This window comes from Ascaphus truei, chromosome 2 (assembly GCF_040206685.1).
Source record: "Ascaphus truei isolate aAscTru1 chromosome 2, aAscTru1.hap1, whole genome shotgun sequence".
In the NCBI taxonomy this organism is placed as follows: Eukaryota; Metazoa; Chordata; class Amphibia; order Anura; family Ascaphidae; genus Ascaphus; species Ascaphus truei.
This window is the reverse complement of record NC_134484.1, coordinates 343585441-343607290: the sequence shown is the minus strand read 5'-3', so window position 1 is coordinate 343607290 and position 21850 is coordinate 343585441.

The following is a 21850-nucleotide window of genomic DNA, read 5'->3' as shown; positions in this document are numbered from 1 at the left end:
GTTCTCTGCTCTGGTCTCTGCGTCTCTCACGGATGACATCACTTGCTCGCCTCAGCCTCCACATTCATCTGCATCTGCAAACTGCTTTGTATGTTAGCTCTGCCCTATGCATTTCGTGACCTCCCAGTGTCACTTCCCCAGGAGTAATGGCGAACCACAATTTAGTCTAGGTTTAAATAGTTCCCCTTTAATGATTACTAATTGACTATTAATGGAAATTGAAAGCTGAACTATAAACTACCTGGAAAACGGATTATGATAACACTAATGATTACTAAAACACATAATACTAAAAAATATATGTTGCATCCTATAGAAATAATATTCAAATACCATGCATTTAAATAAAAAACATAAAATATACTTGCATAATGGAAAAAAGTGTGTGTGTACACATATATATACAAACACACACACACAGAAAAAAGATAGAAAAGGATAGACAATTGGAAAAAGGTTTACATGAAAAGATCATAATAGAGCATTTACTAGGGTCCTAAGAAGGCCCCCAAATCAAAGTTTATAATAAGACTATTAGGGTGTGGGGTGTGGGGGGGGTTCTTTAGGTTATAGATCCAATAACTTTCTTTTTTTGTGATCTGGTTTAACCAATTGCCCACTCTCCAATTGGGTCTAGGGCAATCAATACCATACAAATGAGACCTTTAGGATCCTGCCCATGTTTAAGTTTGAAATGATTGGAAACACTGTTGTGGGGCCTATTCTAGTAGCTTCGATAAAATGCATTAGCGGGACTTATGTATGGGGTCTGGGTGGGTTTTAGGACTTCCCCCAGACAACCCTTCACAGTCGCCACCTAACCACATCCCAACTAGGGGTTAATCATTGTTCAGCTCCCCTACTTCCTTGTGTCTCCGGAAAAAGCAGCAAATAATCATTTAAGTGGATTTATGCCCTGCAGCACTGGTTAATTGAGGGGACCATGTACCTCAATGTTCTCTCTATACCCCACCATTCAGTTTGACATTTGTGTTATCACGGTATTCAGAAAGAATCAGAACGCATTACCGACACTCACAAACTGTGCGGTAGGAAAATGCCAAATCGTTCGGGGTAGCATTGTCCTTATGTCAGCTTTTTCTAAGTTCTACCACGGTGATCTGCCCACAGTCTGTAAGAGCTGCACAGAGAGAGCTGTATCCCCAGCACAGCTCTTACAGGCGATCACACTGTTTTTATTTACATTTTAATAATAGTGTACTGTAGCAAGGGGTCTCCAGAGCAGAAGCACATTCATTTCAGGTCCGGGGACCCCCTGCTTCCCGAGTTACAGGCCCAGGTATGGGATGCTGTATCTCCTGTGCATTTAAATCTCCCGGTCACGTAACGTGGAAGATTTAAACAAGGCAGGGGGATTCCGGCACCCCATACCGGGGCCTGTAACTCAGGAAGCAGGGGGTCCCCGGACCTGAAATTAATGTGGTTACGCTCCGAAGATCCCCTGCTACAATACTCTGTTCTTAAAGTAAAATACATACAGCTTCATTACCTTAGTGGCTAGCCACTAAGGCAATGAAGGGATTAAACTCGACTACCTGTTTTTTTGGTGATAGATGGGGACGGTGAGGGAGATAGTTGCCCATTGTGATTGTGACACTTGGCTACTATTGTGTTTTCATATTTATTGGCAGTAGAGGGGATGGGTGAAGGTGGTATTAGGCCTGTGGTCGGTTAGCAGTAAGGTAATGAAGGGGTTAACTCCTCTTGCAACCCTTCCGGTTGACATAAACACCCACCCGCTCTTCCCCCAATAAACCGGGCACTGGTATTTAAACCATGCATTGCCTTATCGTTAGTCACTAAAGTAATGAAGCTGCCTGTAAATGTATTTTTATTACATTGGATTGAAGCAGGTGGTCTCCAGAGCTGGTATTAATGTGGGGCAGCTCCAGAGACTCTCGACTTCGTTCTGATATCAAAATACATGTTTTTTCTAAGACATACCACAAATCCCATCCCGCCAGTCTTGAGGTGGCGAGATGAAATTGGTGAATTGCTTGCGAGATGCAGGCTTGATGAAACAGTCAGAGCTACTAGAATAGCTCAATATCTCAAGAAATGCGAGTTTGAGCATTTTTTTAAGCTCCCGCTTGGGGTGTCTGAGTGCGAGCAATACCACTCGGGGAGAAGCACTTCCCGAGCGATTTTGGTATGCTATCGAAGCTTTCTGAATTGCATGCCAAAGCGTTCGAGAAGTGCTCGAAAAGCTCAATTACTTAGTTATCGAAGATACTAGAATAGGTCCTTGTGAGTGGTAAGACCTCTCTTGATGTTATAGACATGTTCCACTAAATGTCTCCTGAGCGGTCTACCAGTTTTCCCTACATACTGGAGGCCACAGGGGCACTCCAGCAAGTACACAATGTAACTGCTCTTGCAGTTCATAAATGTATCCATTTTATATACTTTGTTTGCTAACACTTGACTTACAAGTGTTAGAAATAGAGCTGTAGTGTCATTCAATACATTTTAAACAGGTGAAATATCTTTTTAGATCATTCTACCAATTGACTGGTTTAGAAATCTTATTACTGATAGGGCCACTGGGGTCCAAAGAAAGTTTCAAATGCTGTGCCTTTTTGAGCACTACAGTATTTGTGGCCTTTTGAGTAAAAGTTTTTAAGGCCATATCACCTTGCTGAATCCCCCAATGTTTATTAATGATTTTTGGGGCCATTGCATTATAATTGGTATTCAATTGAATGAATTACTCTTGTGTTTCAGTTTTTTTTTACGTTATTCAATTGAATAAATACTGTAAATCCCTATTAGCAGTGGCAATATCCCTTTTATTATAATTCCTACCAAGGAATTTATTTGTTAGGTTTTTATTTTGCTCATCGAACACCTCAATCTGAGAAGAATTTCTCCTCAACTGAAAAAATTGATGCTGTGGTACTGTATATTCCTTATCCACCTTTTATCATGGGGGCACATAGCCAACAGATATGTATTAACATCCACAGGTTTATAGAACATTTTAGTTTCTACAAAATTGGCCTCAATGGAAAGCAAAAGATCCAAAAAATCTATCCTACTGCTGTCACTTTAAAAGGTGAACCTAAGATTCATAGTATTGGAGTTAAGATGACTTTTGATTTCTCCAAGTCCTTCTGGGGTTCCCTTCCAGATGAACAGCACATGGTTGATATAGCGCCTCTACAGCATCAGGTCCACACCAAACGGGTTGCCTGACAAGATATGGTCTTGCTACCAAATGCCCATAAATATAATGGCATAAATTGGCACGCACCTGTTGCCCATTGTTGTGCCACATGTCTGGAGAAAGAGCTGATCACTAAAACATAAATAATTGTGGGTCAGAATAAACTGAATCCCATCCAAAAGGAAATCTCTAAGAGATTGGTTAATGCTGTCATCCAAAAATGTTTTTTTGACAGCTAATAACCCCAATTGATGATCAATGGCAGTGTACCAAAAGGTCACATCCCACATAACCCACATGTAATGAGACTGCAACTTCAAATGATTGACTGTCTCTAAAACATGTGTTTTGTCTCTCAAGCAGTAAGGTAACTGAACCACATATTCCTGAAGGAAGAAATCCAGGGGGACAGCTAAAATCTGTATGTATCTTATGGATACAATAGAATAAATGGATACGAGGTAGATCAATATTTTAAAAATCCAATTCTCCCTTTCTAATGACTCCAATATGGTGACACCTTTGGAGTCGATTTTGCATCTCATATTTGAACTTATCAGTTGGGTTATTATCAAGTCTTCTATATGTACACTGGCGACACACTTTATTCGAGCTCGGCTAGTCCCACGAATTCGGGTATACCCGGGTGTATTGAGGTTTGTGACTGTTTTCTGCCCGAGTGCATTGAGGTATTTTCCAGGCAGGGATTGAAGCATTTTATTCCCGCTGGCTGCAATACTGCACAGTATATATATATATATACTGCATTACAATTCATGAATTTATGCCATCTGGTAGACACGCGAAGCATTGCAGCCTATTAAATCCTAATCATTATCATTTAACAGATCAGCCGCCCGTCAGCCAGGCATGAACCCAGGCTGGGAAGGCAAACACAACAGGGCTTGTTAGAGGTGAGGAGCGGCGCATTCCAGGTATCTGCCAGGTACATACTGGGTATTTGCTCGAATAAAGTGTGTCGGTGCAGTAGCTGTATCAATCAATATTTTATTGGACTCGGCCACATAATAAGTGGTGTCCATAACCACAATCCCTCCGCATTTGTTAGCCACTTTAATCACAATATCATTTGTTTCAAGAAGTTTAACAGCTGCTTTTTCTTTGCGATTTACCGTAGCTTGGAATGATTAATTTTAAAATCACTCATTGATTTTTCTAAACCTGCATTGTATGTCCTGAGCAGGGCCGCTGACAGGGGGAGAGAGCCGGCCCAGTGGCTGTGGGGGGCCCAGTTGTGCCCAACTTCTTTGCCTGTCTGTCAGTTCTCTCGTTGCCTCTGGGCCCCTGGCTCTCCCCACCTGCGGGCCTCCTCACTGACACTGTCCCACACTGAGCCTCTAAAGCCGGTGTGCACCGGGCCTCTCTGATGTTGGTGTGTGCCAGAAAAAAGCTGGGCCCATGTATGTATACTATATGTATGTATTTGGGGCAAGGGGGGTGTTGTATGTATTTGGGGGTTGGGTGTGTTGTATGCATTTGGATGAGTGGGACGGGTTTTGTATGTGTTTGTGGGTGGGAGGGGATGTTGTATGTATTTTGGGGGGTGTATTTGGGGAGTGGGGGAGGGTTTTTTATGCATTTGGGCAGTGGGGGAGGGTTGTATATATTTGGGCAGTGTGGAAGGGTTGCATGTATTTGGGGGGGAGGGAAGGTTTTTTATATTTGGGGGTGGGTTTTTTGTAGTATGTATTTTGTGGGGGGGTTGTGTGTGTGGGGTGTCTGTGAGAGCTTGTTTCAAAAGAGGAAGTGGATGTGACTTTCTAAATGGTTGCTGACGCAACCAAAGGATGATCAGTACATTAAAAAGAATCATTAAAAATGGCATTAGGAGTTGGAAAAAAATAAAATAAAAAATGCAGACAGTATTATCTATCACAACAGAACTGATTTATTTAAAAAATACATATAGAATGTTGCATGTTTTGCAGCTTTAAATATGATTTAAAAAAATAACAAAGACAAGGGAATTGTTATGTTGCTTCCACTATGGTGTTTTTTTTTTTTAAACTGACAGAGATTGCATTAATTTATAGTTTTTTTAATTTTTTATTACAGGATTGAAGTAGGGGTCCCCGAGCGGAACCCCATTAATTTCAGCTCCGGGGACCTCCTGCTTTCAGAGATACTTACCTCTGTAAGGGGTGCGGCTATCTTTGTGGAGATTAAAGGTCCTGGTCACGCGGACCAATAGGAAGACGCACCAGATGACGTCATAGCTTCCTATTGGCCCGTGTGACGCGAGACATTTAAACTGCGCCATTTTGTTAGGCATAGATACTGGTGCCGCTATAGAGTTAAGTATCTCTTGAAGCAGGTGGTTCCCGGAACTTAAATTAAAACAGATAATCTCTGGAGACCCCCTGCTTCAAACCCGTAATAGCATTGAAAAAATTAAAAATGAAATCTGTATTACTGCCTTAAGCACAGGGAAGCAGCTTCACAACACAATACATACTGTAGGGGAAATAGTCTGGGATTCACTAAGCTGTGATGCGGGGTAGGACACCCCAATCCGGTGTTACCTGCCATACAAGTAGATAGCAGATAAAGCCAGATCAGGGTGCAATTATCGCTTTGCGGGCTAGCGAATCCCAGCCTATTTTTCTTATTTATTATGCTGTGAAGTTGCTTCCTTGTGTTTAACGATAAGATCACTGCTATTCAGATGAATGGGACTAATGTTTTCTGCAGCAGCGGAAACTGGCATCACCCCCTATTCCCACTAACTACTCCAGCCTATTACCTCCTCTACCACCATCTCTTCAACTCCTTCTGGTCATTGTTTCTTAATCATTGATGGAGGATTTTAGTTGGTATCAAAAGAAAAAGTCAAACCATCTATTTCCATATGACCTGAAGTGCATTAGGTAACTGATACCACAGCAACTTTACTCTTTCCTGTTTGTCACTATTATCATTGCATCCTTCTGTAAATATCTCAGTATGAGGCTATGCGGTGTAGTCACTCAAATCTCATAGCAATTATTGCTCATTAAGAAATATTCATGCTCAGATAAATATGAAATATTTCAGATGTGCTCAAGCCCGGCCTAATCTACATCATTTAAAAACAACTGGCTCCTAGATGCCTGTCTTCTCTCTTGGCCTCTTAATCTTGTGAATGTTCTAGGAAAATACAGTATATAAACCCTGCTAAAAAAAGGCTCAGCCCTTGTACTTAGCAATATACTGTATGAGGGGTATTCACGAAGGGAAATAGGATCTCAATCAGAGTCATTGAAGTCAATGGCAAACGCCGAATGGAGCTCCGATACCCCTTATGAAAGCTTTGTGGTGGCTGGTGTATGTGTGTGCTGGAATAAAGTGAAAGCAACTTCCCTATCATTTTTTATATTTGTTTCAAAGTTGATGAGCATTTTGAAAAGCATGTGCAGTCCAGAATTCCTTACTTGAAATGTGTGTGTGTATATATATATATATACATATAATATATATATTAGAAAATACTTCACCCACATCCAGGTCCGATGAAGAACATCCAAGCTAACCAAGATATAGGTCCTGCACAGAGGACCTTCCTCAGGGTAAGGAGGAAGGTCCTCTGTGCATTGCGGATGGTCCTCTGTGCAGGATCTAAACGTTAGTTTTCTTGGATGTTTAATACAATTTCTTTTGACTTTTGAGTGCTGAGTCTTTTTCATCAGACCTGGGTTTGTGTGACGTATTTCTGTATTTACTCTGTCTTTTGCACTTGTTTCAACTTTGTTTGAACTTTGAGGTGTGCCTACTATATAAAACTATTGTATGTGTGTATGTATACATATATATATATATGTATGTACAGTATATGTGTGTAATTACTTCCCTCGTTTCCTCTCCTATTCCCTCTCTAAATACATACATTTTGTTCTGTTATTTTTTTTTTTTGGTGGGGGGAGGGGCATTGTGTAAAGTGGGACTGCACCTTTAACCAATGTTAACCTGAACGTGGCACATTTTATTTTAGCCCTCACCACATGTTTATAAATGAAATAGTGTTGTACAAAACGCAGCTGGTTGATTCAGGGGTGAGTTACTTTTCTAAAAAAAGGTTGTTTATGTTGTTGCAAATCTGCAACTAGAGCCTCTCAATAGCTTTTCCTTTCTGTGTGGGCCCTGTAATTCTTCATGTGAGAGATGATATAACTGCAGCTGTACAGAACATCAGTAGCCACTGAAAGCTAACAATTCATATATTATTCACCAAATCTATTCATGCTTAACATTTTAGGTAAGTGACCAGTTATTAAACAGAAAGAGAGAGGTTTATATTATTTTTGTCTGTTCTCTGTGGGGCCAGGAGATGTGATGTGCATAATTGTCCTGGCGCATGATCGTGCGGCCGCGCACATCTGTTTACAAATTTGCCCAATGGCGAAGGGAACATTTTAAAGAAATTTGCAAACTCACAGAAGTTTGCTTTATGCATAAGCTAACTTTCCCTGCATTTTTGCCTACAGTATAGCAATGGTCTGTGTGAAAAACTGCAAATTCCTGTGACATTTCAGGCAAAATTTCAATAAGTATGTAATGGTAATAACAATGTAATTTCTTATAATAACTTTCTTTCATATAATAACATTGTTATACTGTATAGCACATTTCTCCCAATGGGACTCAAGGCGCTTCACAATTACAGTATAGTGCACAATACGTAACACATGATTTCTTTTTGTTGGCCCGAGTCCCTGCCCCGTAGAGCTTAACTCTATGATTTTGGTGCCTGAGGCACAGGAAGATAAAGTGACTTTGCCCAAGGTCACAAGGAGCCGACAACAGGAACTGAAACAGGTTCCACTGATTCATGCTCAGTGTCATTGTTTTACAGTCAGCGTCTTAACTCGGTGAGCTGCTCCTTGTCCTTCTCTTCATCTGCTACTTCTAGATTTGTTGTGAATCTTGACATTTTTGTGATTTTTTCACAACTTTTGAATCCAAAATGTGCCTGTCTTGCAATTGTCTACAAAATATTTTACCTGTCTCCAGCAAGCAATGTATTACAAAGAATTGCGTACCGCTCTGGCAACGAAAGGGTGCACTTAAGTACTAGTTGTCCCCCTCTGCCCCGTGACGCCCCATTATCTCCGCTGCCGGGGGTCACCCTACAGACCTGCCGGCACTTCTGGAGGGTGGGGGCCGAGCAGGGAGCTCTCCGGTGCTCTGGAGGTCCCCGGCGGGTCCCGAGCAGGGCGCCGCCATGTTGCGCGAGTTCGCGCATGCGCATTACAGGCGGAGTTGCAGCGGCCAGCAGAGACATTGCGCATGCGCAGTGATATAGCGCACAAACTCTAGCCTACCAGGGAAGGCTCTTGGAAGGGACTACAAGTCCCATGAGCCTCAGAAGCACCCCATGTGATGCCAGGGAGCCAATAGGGCTGGAGGATTTCCCTGCAGGAGCTAATGGATACATTTTGCGGGGTTTTTGCAGACAGGTAGTCAGGACCAAGCAGAGCTAGGGGAAGGAGGTGAGTGCAGGGGTCTGTGACCCACTGCATTAGGCCAGCAGCCCCCTAGGCCCCAGTTAGGTCCTGAGCCCCTCACAGCTTGTGGTGCTACAGGGACATGCCCTAGGTTAGGGACCCTGCCACAGTATCAGTGGTAGTTAGGGACCCAGCGGACGCTGCGCTCCCCGAGAAGAGGCTTGGGCTCAAGCCTTCGCCCAAAGAGACAGAGACTATCTCCAGGGTGGGATCGCCCCTGGCGGACCCTCGTGTAAGGAAGGATCGGATCGCAGATGGGATCACCAAGCGGCAGATCCTTTTCGAAGTTGATTGCTGGCCCGAGTGCAGGAGCACTCGGCAGGTACCTTCATAAGTGCACCAACGTATCACAATATATATATTTTTACACATAGTGGCAGCGCTGACCACGGGACAAAGGGGTTAGACTGTGGACACGTGTGGGGATACACGGTGGTGGGTGCAAGGTACACTCCTAGTGGAGTGAATGACATTCGGTACATGGTGTGGAGTTACCCCCTAGGGGGAGTAGTATTATCAAGATCATAGTGGTTATTGCTGATATTGATGTCAAGTGTTACAGTTATTCGGCATATACAGTAAAGTGGTTATATACATCTCCGTGTATGTGCTTATTGTGTATGTGGGTCGTGTGTAGGCAACCTTCTACATTTCTAGAACCCTACACAGGTGGAGGCACTGCAAACCAGAACGTTCCAGAGATTCACCCCAGGCTCTCACTAGCGGAGGCTCAGGCCTCCTGTGAGCCTGACAGGTATAACGCACCACACCTGGTAACATTAGGTTCCCCGCACATACACTCTATATGCGATTGGGTGGGGGAATACCCGTTACACTTATGGTTGCCTTTAAAACATGTACATTTTTTACTAATAATTCCTGCTAAAAATTTCTGCTCCTAAAGACAGATGGGCCTGTTTTTTTAATGGGAAACCACTTTGAATAGGCTCTGATGACTTCTTTAACTTTATAGAATAACCCCCGGATTTCATTCCAATATAAGGCAGAATGAATTGTCTGGTAAAATAAATATTTTACCTGTATTGTATACTTTATAATGATCTGCCTATTGGAAAGACCATTATTATTACTAAGTGGCTATAATAACATTGCACATGGGTTTGTCAGACGATTGAGAATAAATAAATGAAAAGTAATAAATAGAACGTTAACAACAAATGTTGGCAGATGCAAAGCAAGAAATTGGAATGAGAAACAGCAAAAGCTATAGATGTCATACCGGTACATTATAGAGTAAGTGAATGGGTAGAAGAAACCTGCTCTGCCGGGAAGTATACTGGACTCAAACGAGTAAACTTCTGGAATTGTATTAATAAATTACATTTAATAGAACATTTCTGGCTTCGAAAAGTGAAACACCAGAGCTCTCTATGTGATTACAGATGGAAAAAAGGGTAATAATACTTTCCTATGAATGAGATTCCAGATTAGTGGGACTTGCTAGCCAGCACTTCATATTAGTCATTTAACAAAGTCTCCTATAAATAACACAAAATCCCATTGCTTCTTAGGGATCCTCTTTCGTATACAGAAACGTTTTTTTTGCAGCCAGAAGACTTTGATGGGGTAACTTATCAAAGAATCCCATCTTTAAAAGCGTTGCAAAAATAATGCACCTCATATATCAGAGGAGTAATTAAATAGGAATGCTTTTCCTTGATAAATCTGATGCAGTATTTGCTCCACATTTGTAACTGGGGGAAGTTTATAACTAACCCCCTAAGGTTCATGTGGAAACTGGCCTGCTGCCCGGTTACCTAGGACTTAGGGCCTCATGCAGTAAGCGTCGATTAAGTGAAATCGGCAAGTTTACCGATTAGTCATGTTAATGGCGATTTTTCCTCTCCGTATGCAGTAAGTGCCGAATACATTCAAAATCAACCCGAAAACAAATCCGCCCACTTTCACGATGATTATCCGATCACACACAGGTGTATCGGCGTGCGTGGCGGGGTGCTGATAAGTTGCCCAATCACAAATCTTGCTGAATCAGGCGAAACAAGCATGTATTGGATTGCGCGCCATATTTAAAGGCAACGTGTACTGCTAATCATTCTCTGTGTTGTTGGGAGTGAGAGAGAGAGAGAGACGCACAGAGCTGGCTGATTGAACATTTGCATATTGACGGAGAGACTTGTTGTGTATTGGGTGAGCTTTGTCCATTGTTGTTTTGTTTACATCTTTGTCTTGTTTTATATGTGGAAGTGTTTCGTGTGATTGGCTGTACATTAGTTGTCTGTTTTTTGTGAGTGCTGGAAGTATGCCCGCAAAGCGTGGGAAGAGTGATGCTGGTGGGAGTGGGAGTGCTACTCGTGCGAGTACGCGTCGGAGTGAACGTACTGTTCAGGGGAGTGATGTTGCTGGTGCACCGAGTGGTGTTGCTGGGAGTGGGAGTGCTGTTGCTGGGAGTGGGAGTGTTGTTGCTGGGAGTGGGAGTGCTGTTGCTGGGAGTGGGAGTGCTGTTGCTGGGAGTGCTGTTGCTGTGAGTGGGAGTGCTGTTGCTGGGAGTGGGAGTGCTGTTGCTGGGAGTGGGAGTGTTGTTGCTGGGAGTGGGAGTGCTGTTGCTGGGAGTGGGAGTGCTGGTGCTAGGAGTGGGAGTGCTGGTGCTAGGAGTGGGAGTGCTGGTGCTGTGAGTGCTGCTGGTGGCGCAGTTGCTGATGGGGTGTCTGGTGGTGGCGTGCTTGCTGGTGGGCAGCTTTTGGAGGCTCTTCCATTGGAAGAAGGAGAGTCCAGTCAGCACCAGCCAAGCTCTGACCCTAAACCTGCTCGGAAGAAACGTGTGGAGAAGCCACGTAATCCTCGCTTCAATGACCAGGAAAATACAGCTCTTGTCACTGGCATTCTGGAGCACTATGACAGTATATATGGACATTTACTAGGTAAGTGTACCTTTACATTTATTATTCAAATACATGTGATCCTAGGTCATGTGAGTTTTGTTCATATGCAAATATGGGTTCAGAATATCTTTCTATGTTAATTAGTCTGGAAACACAGCTTTTTATCATGCCTTACAAGGACAACTAAACACAGGCGGTCAATTTGCCATAACTGCATACAATATGAATGCAACCTTGCTTACATGTATAGGTTTAGTAGTGAATGCTCATGTGCTTCATATATTACACATAAAACAGCATGTTTGCTATCTCTTGGAACAGCTAGCAGTGTAGGATACTGGTGCTTCTATTATTAATCATTTACCTCATATATTTTATATGTTTTTCAAGGGCGGACAAGTTCAGCAAGCAGAAAAGAAATGTGGGACACAATAGTCATTGGTGTCAATGCGTGTGGGAATCATGTGAGGGACAAGCGGAATTGTCACAAGAGATTTGATGATATTAGGTCCAAATTGAAAAAGAAAATACAACACCAACGCGTGCATGCTACTGGCACTGGAGGTGGGCCGACACCACAACGTCTCATATTAAGTCCATTGGAGGAGCTGCTTCGGGCAAAATTACTTCCCGTCGTCGTGGAAGGCTTACCTGGTGACCGTGATATAGGAATTTACCCCTCACAATTTCCACCAGGTGAGAAATATTACTGTACTAGGCGTGTCGTTGCTTACAGTTATTTTGCATAGTTACACTGCTTTTTATACTGTCTTCACAATATAAGCATACCTGCATCTATATATGTATATGTCTGATTCTGTATATATATATATCTCAAAATAGACATATATGTTGTAGTCCTACTAAAAGCAGTAACTAATATAGCACGTGCCATTGCGTGCTCATTTACATGTGAATTCCCAAAATGCATTGCTGCAGTGGAAGCAATTGATGGTGGGCGAAGATGGGGAACAACAGGGTAGTATACATGTGTAACACATGTTAATGAGAAATTATTACTAGCTACAGGTACAGAACAGAAATATGTATAATATTATTGTATATTTTATTTATTTTACTCCGACAAACATGACATTACTGCCTATTTTAAGCATGCATCAAATATATTGCATGCAACGGCCTACAAACATCACTTGCACTAACACATCTATAGTTGTTTATGAAAAGGTCCATTTTTGCTTTAACTCATATACAGACAGCATAATGAGGCACACGTATCATATTTTATGTCATTGTTTTCATAACTTAAAAACTGCACACGACTATTTAGCTCATCTACCATTGTGTTAAAGCAGCTGCAATTAATATCTCATCACAGCATACACTTCAACAGAGGGGGTGGGGTTCAGCACACACACTAATTACAGCCTCATTTTAGGGTCAACTTAGTTCACACCATTTTCACCTGTTTCAAGTAATTGAAAGGTGTGGCTGATTAGGCTTTTTGGGGAAGGGAATACCGTTCTTACAACCTGACTAGCACAACTGAAGTTAATCACACTCATTTGAAAGCTTCACTTTAGCTACTAAATGCCCCAACAACTCATTACTTATCAAAGCGTACGTCACACATTAGTTCACTCATATCTATAGTTGAACTACTACTATCAACGACACATTATCACACACTGCATGTGTTGTCTTGTTTAGTCACAGCCACATTCATGTGTGCCACATCTTATATTAATGTACCACACATATCCTCTACCAAAAACAACACTTTTTGCAATATGACCACCTTCATGATAACCATTGTGAATGGTCATCTCATGATAGTTATGTACATTATGATACTGATATCACTACACAACATATGATTTTTATGTACAAATTTTATCTATTTATCCTCACGCATTACTGCAGGAACATAGTATGTTTTATGTTAGGGAACTCAAAAGTTCTAAGTACACAGGCATGTACATTGTTATTACAACTATTTATGTTCACTTTCACACACACATTTTGGGTTTAGGAAATGATGCTGTTAGGTACTCATAAATACAGAACATACAATAACTGTTTGTTCAATATTTACACATGTAAATGTAAAACTTATGTTATTGTTATATATAGTTGCCCCTGAAGGACATGTGTCACCTGAGACTGAACAAGTGTCTTCACCTGGGTCAGCCAGCTCAACACACCTAGAAGGTGAGTGTATCAGTTGGTGGCCATATAATATGTGCTCTTCTATATGTTATGTTGTCATGTTCATTATTTGTTTTGCACATCTTCTTTAAATAGGATTACTTAGTGTCAGTGAAAATGAAGTGTAAGGCAACTTGTATTGTGTTAGTGATGTTAACTATCATGTAGGAGTTGTGAGTTTACAGCAAGTTTTCATTCACTCATATTTCATACTGAGTCCAAACATTATTCTTAAGTCAAGGTAGTTTTTAATGTGAGGTTATAAAACGTATGGAAACATGTTAGTTGTTACTTATGACACAGTACAATTACATAGTAACACAGCAGAGATTAACATGCCATTTAATAATGTGTACATTTATTTGTAGAACATGATGAAGAGGATTTTGATGATGATGATGATGATGATGATGATGCCGCCGCCGCCGCCGCCATAGACACACAAATACAAGCAAGTGACCATGAAGAGGTTCCAATTGAAACTGTTTTACCGCCAAAACGTCCAGCAAATACCACATATGATGCAATTGTAGCTTCTGAGGGAAAAATTGTGGAAGCAGAAAATCGTCGCCATTCTGACCTGATGACAGTGCTGGAAAGGATGATTGCACTGCAGGAAGAAACAGTTTCACAATTGGCACATCTCCACAGAGTCTTCATTGAAGTGCCTAAACAGTTGCAAAAAATCAACACCTCATTCGAAGCATTAGTTGTTCAGCAAACACAAGCTAATTACTGGAGAATGACTAATGTACCACAATTCAACACCTCACAGGCAGGATCTGTTCATGCAGGTCAGTTTTCACCACATTCATCTGATATTCATTCACCAGGCCCAAATGTTACCGGTCAAGTAGCAGACATTGCTGTGCAGGTTCCTGATGACATCCTACCGCTGCCATCTGTACAAATTCAGCAGCAGACACCTACAAAGGAGGCGACAAAAACAAAACAAGACACACATGAAACAGACCAACCATCACTTGTGCAGTGTCTACCAACTTGCTCACATGTGTCAGTGGGCACAAGCCCTGTCCGTGAACAGTCACTACCCAAAAGCCCTGTAGGTGAGTCACTGCCCAAAAGCCCTGTAGGTGAATCGCTGCCCAAAAGCCCTGTAGGTGAATCGCTGCCCAAAAGCCCTGTAGGTGAATCGCTGCCCAAAAGCCCTGTAGGTGAATCACTGCCCAAAAGCCCTGTAGGTGAGTCACTGGCCACAAGCCCTGTAGGTGAGTCACTGGCCACAAGCCCCGTAGGTGAACAGTCACTACCCAAAAGCCCTGTAGGTGAGTCACTGCCCAAAAGCCCTGTAGGTGAGTCACTGGCCACAAGCCCTGCCCGTGAAGTGCCAGAGGCCACTCAAAGTGGCTCTGTTATACCTAAAGTTGGTGGCAAAAGAAAAAGGAAAATTCAAGAGACAACAAGCAGGCCTGTTACTCGCTCGCAAAAGGAACAACAAAAATAAATTTTAAAATTCACAAAATATGTCTTTGGCCTTGTTTTGTTGACTTCAGATTATCTAATTACTATTGTATGTATGCTGAAGACTGTGTTGTTTCCAAACTTTCAAGTATGTTCTTGTACACGTGAAGTTTTGGAAATGTTAACACTCCTAATTAATGAATAGTGTTATAAATATTGATGTATTAATCGTCTGTTCAGTAATGGTCCACCAGGAGCCAGTTGCTAAGTTTAGAGAAGCTGCCATTGACTTTGCAGCAAAACATTGCATTTGGGTGTGTTAATTGATGTAATCATTGCATGTGCATATTATTTTCATGCAATTATAAAAGCACCTATTTAACTGCAAACATCTTTCTTGTACGTGTACAGCAGGATTTTGTGTTAAATATTACTTACCTTTGGTGGCCATTGTAATGTTGTCCTTTAATCATTTATGTGTTCTTGTTTCAAGCACATCTCTGAATTGATACTAATATATATGTAGTATGTATTGATATATGCACACACACACACGCACAGACACACACTGTGTGTGTGTGTGTGTGTGTGTGTGTGTGTGTGTGTGTGTGTGTGTGTGTGTGTGTGTGTGTGTGTGTGTGTGTGTGTGTGTGTGTGTGTGTGTGTGTGTGTGTGTGTGTGTGTGTGTGTGTGTGTGTGTGTGTGTGTGTGTGTGTGTGTGTGTGTGTGTGTGTATATATATAGTACTATCTAAACTGGTATAGATGTATTTACAAAAAACATACACTTCATGCTTCCTTGTGAAAACACACTATTTTAATAATACAGGCCTAATGTTTGACAACTATACTAAGTGTGAGCCTCTAACATTATTGGGTGCAAACAAATGTTTATGACTTAATTCACTCATGTTTATCACCATTTAAATAGGTTTCATACAAGGCCTACTTACTGCCATCAATATGTTGTGTGTACTCCTGCAATATAAAAAAAAAAAAAAAAGATACATTTTATATATATATATATATATATATATATATATATATATATATATATACATACATACATACATACATACATATACATATATATACACACACACACACACACTATACATATAGTACAATATACACTTTATATATATATATATATTTTTATGAGAGAGATATATTTATATATATATAGATACACACGTATTTAAACTCATGCAGACAGGTAGTTAACCAGAATTTCAAATACACACAGAAATGTATGTGGGAAAAAAACATTTCATTTTGCAGGTGTGTGTATTTACTGATATGGCTGTCTAAGCACTATTTTCACACAGTGCTCTTTTTTATTTTTCTAGAAAACTCAATGTTACTGAAATAAGTGTAGGAATGTTTTCACAAACGAGATAAAAAAATGATACATGTTTTTCCCACATTCGCCTATCACTAACCACAAAACTTAAACCAATTAAAAGGACACATCCAATTGGCGTTTGAAATAAGGAGTAAAAGTAGTTACTTTTGTTGACCTTGAAAACGAAACACAGGAATTTGTTAGCCATTGAGCAGAATCATTTTGATGAGCAAAGAAGACAGAACTGCACACATCTTTTGTGCTACTCTGACATGGCTGATGAATTCGTTAACCATATGAATCCCCTCTTAGGTTATAAGTACATGGTTTCAGAAGCAATTTTAAACAGTCGCGGACACAAAGCAAGCACACGCCAAATCTATGATTTGATTCGAGCTAAATATCCTTATTACCAAGACCGTAGGCATGCGCGGAATTTTAATTCCTCAATAAGATTCACTTTATCAACTAATGACTTTTTTGAACGTGTGCAGGATAAGCTAGAACACACCTATGGTTTCTGGAAGATTGCAAAGGAAAAGCATTTTACCCTGAAAGAGGGCACATATATTGTTGTGAAAGGCATATTTATTCCTAATGCCAATAGCAATGGATTCGCTACTACTGTTCCGTGTGAATCGATACCTGCTGCAATATCTGCACCCTCCATTCCTGAAACCCACATTGTACAACAACAAAAGTACTATGATTATGTACCAAGCCTTTCAGCTGAAAATGCATTGGAATGGGAACCAGAAGAAATGAACCTACCTCCCGACCAATTGTTTGAAGAAAGCAGTGGCGATTCCTATGAGCGCTTCATGGAGGAGATGTGTGTCATACTGGATTCAGCGGGTGGGTCAAGCGTGGATGAAAATGCCTTGCATTTCTGGAGCGACCAGTTGCAGCCAGACGAAGAGTTAATTCTAGAAGAATGGTAAATATAACAACCGTTATGCGTTGACTGTGCGTTTAAATGTTTTTTTTTTTTTTTTTTTTAACCACCATTTTCCCTTTCAATGCGTGGATACAGCGTAACATTGCAGACTGCATAACATGTAGCGATCACAAAGAAATTGTTGCCGAATACAATATAGTATAACCTGAAAGAGTAGTACACATTGCTGACGGAATAAATATACGTACTTTCCTATCCCTTTAACCATATTAGCAACATTTTAACATAACTCTAACACATACCTGTTTTGTTATCATGCAACATTTAAAAGCGGGTCCACCACGTATGACGTGGGACCCTTGTCATGGCCCAAGGCGTCCTTAAAAAGGATTATGGATGTAAGTCCCGCCCCCAAGCGACGTGCGCGCCTCAAAGCCTATTGGCTGTCATGTTTTGTTATAGTAACGGTAACTGCAGTGTGTCATGTGTGCGGCTCAGTGTTTGTAGCCGTAAAGTGGGCGTTAGCCGAATGTTAATTGAGTGGGAGAAGTGTTAGCGTGCGTTTCACGCTGGTTTAACATGACGTCACACGTATTGCATTTGCGCATTGTGTTATCGGCCGTCCTTTCTGTCCAAACACGTCTGTTTAAAAAGAATACAGATGTACTCGTTTAGAACGAATGTAGTTTCGTATTCATTGTATTTGAAATAAAGATTTTATGTTTAATGGTATTTTCAAGATGTATTGAACGCACAACGTACGCTTTGTTTTGCGCATGCGCTAACAGTTAGTGCAGCCAAGCGTGAAGTGCGTGCGCACACTAAGATGTGCGCGCACATTTTTCAGTATACAGGCAACGTTCACATCATATACATAGTTATGCCTGCTACAAATTTAAAGAAACATTACATACTGATGTACACTTGTACTTCTAACATATAAGTGAGTGACGTGTGTATGTACACAATCATATAGAGCTGTGTAATGCGTTGTCACGGATACATATATAGTAAGGTGCCATATTTGACCATCATGTGTTTGCTGTATTTCAGAGATGTCTGGGAAGATACAATCGGATCAATGTATGATTTCAGAAGAGTCTACCTTTATATGAGATGATTGTGAGGAGGAGCCACCGACTACTATACTACATATGGAACTAATTTTATATTGCTTGCAGCGCTTATTAACAAACAATTAAAAATGTGATACCCTTATGCCTATATTGCATAAGCACTTAATTAACATAATGATGTTGCAAAATAGTGCCTCATGAATTTTTATTGAGTGTTCTTTAATGACTACTATCATTTTATGGCATGGTGTGTTTTATATATAACAACCATTCCCACTCTGCTAACACATTTGTGAATTCTATTGTGTAATGGAACGTATGACTGTCGAAACTATGTAACAATAATAATAATAATATGAGCATGTTCATGTATAGCGCTGCTAGTTGTACACAGCGCTTTACAGACACATTTTTCAGGCTGAGGTCCCTGGCCCGTGGAACTTACAATTTATTTTTTGCCGCCTGAGGCACAGGGAGATAAAGTGACTTGCCCAAGGTCACAAGGAGCCGACACCGGGAATTGAACCAGACTCCCCTGCTTCAAAATCTCAGTGCCAGTGTGTGTCTTTACTCACTGAGCCACTCCTTCTCCCAATGTAAAGGACACTTACAACCAACTAGCCATTTCTTGTTAAAAATCTCTTGTTACATGGGTATGTTGATAAAATGGTTTGGGACTGTAGCAAATAATGTTATTGGCCAGATGTTGTGGTCCCGTACAATGCATGATGTTCAGATTATGACATCAACATCATGTAATGAAGTACGTTTCTGTGTATATTTCATTAACCTAACTAACTATAGTTTACTGTGTTTATTAAACGTTCTAAAAATACATAGTATAGTCAATATGATGATATAAGCTACCATAATAAAGCTGGTGTTATCATTTGTCGGTGTTATACATGGATCCTACACAAATTGATACAGACACAAACAGTTGTCTTACAAAGTGTGTCTATGCTAATGTGCACGTGATTGACGTTACAATTGTGAGAATACTTGATAATTATCATCATGATAATGATGAAGTGACGTGATTTATATTGCAAAAATATTACCAACATTGTCATATTGGTAAATTATAAATGCTAAATGACAGTAACATTAGCGACAAATTTGTCTTCTCTGTTAACAGTTTAACACTTGGTACATGTAGGACACATCCACACACGTGTGACTTATACATACACATGTCACAAATTTAAATTAATGTTGACTATTAATTCCTAGCATTACAAAACACCAACATTGCTAAATATAAGATGTAGTACGCATTGTTGTGATTGCAGGCATTCATGCATGGAGTTTTATGATCAGTCAATTTCATCCGTGAAGAATGATCTCCCGTAAGTAAAGAAATAACTACAGTTATCCCCTTGTCTCCAAACACCTCTATATTACATTAATGGAATTTATAAGGAAACATACATAAAATGTGATGAAATGGGAGTAATCATTTTCTAATACAATGCACATGAAAGCTCAAGAGTAGCTAAATGCATATACATGATACTGAAAGTACATATATGTAACATTTGTGTTTAAACCAATATGTTGGGTTTTTACTACAAATAATTATAGGAAGATTGATGTAGGCACATCTTATGAGAGATGTCAGCAAATATACATACCATGATCAGTCATACTGGAGATATACCTATAATGCAAAGGAACAATATATAAATTGCAAACATTGACATGCCATCTTCAGTACCGTAAACAACACAGCAAAGTGTGTATTTGGTGTTAAATGTGCAACACCATGTATATTTCATGACATTCAAAATGTAAATCAGGCCGGTGTACACATCATATGGATGTACATGTTACACTGCACCAATAACATTGTATGTAAGCATACTAGAAGCATGAATGAGTATGGGCATAATATGTGTATTGTGTTAGCATAAGGAACAACACAATGCTAAAATATTAGTGCTTTGTTACCCCAGTTTTATTCACATACACACAACTAAAGTACAATTGAAGAGGGATTATATAACCTGTGCAACAATAACATACCGGTGCCACATCCCTTTGTGCACACAGCAGAGAGAAGAAAGGTGTGCAACCCATATTCATCTGTGTCCTACCAGAAGGGTATATAAAAAAACATTATTGTTAAGATAACATAATGTAAGTATAAAAGTAGAACTTGGAACATAAATGTTTTTACTTACAAGAAAAAAATGAATTGATGAGATTCTGGCGTGTCTGGCCACCACTGGCTGTTTGTTCATTTTCACCAGCTACATGGGTGGGATGCTCGTCTACCACAGGCTCAGCTAGGTCTGACTGTACATTGTGCCTGAGTGCAACATTGTGCAAAATGCAACAGGCAAGGATAATATCAGACACTTTTTGAGGCTTGTATAGAAGAGCCCCACCAGTTCTGTCCAGACACCTAAATCTGGTCTTGAGTAGGCCAAATGTCCTCTCTATAACAGATCTTGTAGATATATGGGCTGCATTGTACCTGTCCTCTGCTTCAGTTTGAGGGTTTAGCACCGGAGTCAAGAGCCACGGCCTAATTCCGTATCCTGAGTCACCTATAATGAATGGAGCACACATAAGCTGACATTAGTGATCAAATTGTACAATGCCAACATTACTAAATAAAAATGTGTTTTGTGTTAGAACATGTAAATGTGTACTCACCCAGCAGCCAACCATGTTCAAAATGTCCCTCTTCGAACGCATGGAAGACTGAAGAGTTCCTCAGGATGGAGGAATCGTGACTGGAACCAGGGAATTTGGGTACCACATGCATTATCCTCATCGTCGCATCACATACCACCTGTACATTGAGTGAATGGTAGTGCTTACGATTGCGGTAGACATGCTCACTCTGACTAGGTGCAATCAAAGCAACATGTGTGCAATCGATTGCACCCAGCACACATGGTATCCCTGCTATATTATAAAAGCCAGTCCTGACTTCCAGCCACTCTGTCGCCTCTGTAGGAAAATGAATATAATTCCTAGCGCGTCTATTGAGTGCATAGAGAAACTGGGTCAAGGCCCGCGAGAATGTAGATTGCGAGACCCCGCCCACTATGCCCACTGTTGTCTGGTATGACGCGGAAGCAAGATAATGTAATGAGCACAGCATTTTAACAAGCCCAGGGACTGCACGACCTCTGGCTGTGAAAAAATCTAAATCTCCCCTTATCTCCTGATAAAGAGCTAAGATTGCTGCTGAACTCAAACGATAGCGACTTACAATCTCCTCCTCACTCATCCCATCTAACAGGGTTCTCTCCCTGTACAGACGCGGACGAGGCACAACTTGTCTCCTCTGTCTTCTCCTCTGATCTCCTGTCCCTCTACCTGTCCCTCGGCCTGTCCCTCTCCCTGTCCCTGTCGTATCCGCGTGACTGTCCCTGTCA